Here is a 915-nt window from a genome sequence, read left to right on the forward strand (position 1 = left end):
AAAAAAAAAAAAAAAAAAAATTAGTCTGGGTTACTAACAAACTAACCTCTCACTGAAAACCCCCCAGAAATTAAAGGTATGTTTATTATCTGGTAGGCAATCTGGATGCCTGGAGTTGCATTAAAGATGGAGGGAGGGACACTGATGAGACAGACAAAAAGATTATCATCCCAATATCTAAACATTTATTAATATCAATTAGCTCAGCTTATAGAAGATATACAAATGAAGATTAAATAGCCAGATCTTTATCAGAATACATCAACATTTTCAACACTGTGAACATATCCATGTTATTTAAAATAGTTCTACATGTCCACAAGTTGGCCCAGCCTCAGCAGCTGCTTATCACTTGCCCAGTTCCTTTCAGGTTAAATGATAACAAACATTGTAATAAATCCATGGTATTATACACCTTCAAATTTTGAACTCATAGCAACAAGAGGGACAGAACTCAGATCCTTTAGCCCCCAAACCACAGAGTATGCTTATTACCGGGGGGCGCTCCAACCAAGAGGCCTCCAAGCTCTCTCACCTGCTCCTTGGCACATGCCCCAAGCCTAGAAATGTTCCAGTGAGGCCACTTTGCTAGAAACATTCTCAGTGGCCTTCCTCAAGCACACTAGAGACCAAGGTCTCAAGAGTAACTGCAGAGGGAGGCATCAGGGCAGCCACACTGGCATGTTCCCAGGTTTGGATTGGGTAAACAAGAATGGGCAGGGGTGTGTAAGAGATGTTCCATTTAACGGTGTGAAACACGTGAACCAGAGGAGAATCTACATTGGCTGTTCATACTACTTTGGCAATGGCATAAACAACAGTTCTACTTCTGACCAAAAGAGGGCAGAAGTACACACACACATACACAGGTTATTAAAATACCTATTTAGAGATGTTGGGGGGGGGGGGGGGGGA

General features: G+C 42.0%; 1 protein-coding gene across 3 annotated transcripts in view; it reads right to left on the minus strand.

Annotated features, from left to right (window-relative positions):
* The window catches only part of DAAM2 (dishevelled associated activator of morphogenesis 2), a 369,263-nt gene that overhangs the window by 133,125 nt on the left and 235,223 nt on the right, over window positions 1–915 (minus strand). The window lies entirely within an intron of this gene.

Source organism: Gavialis gangeticus, unplaced genomic scaffold (assembly GCF_001723915.1).
Source record: "Gavialis gangeticus isolate Ggan-Ray unplaced genomic scaffold, GavGan_comp1, whole genome shotgun sequence".
NCBI classification, from domain to species: Eukaryota; Metazoa; Chordata; order Crocodylia; family Gavialidae; genus Gavialis; species Gavialis gangeticus.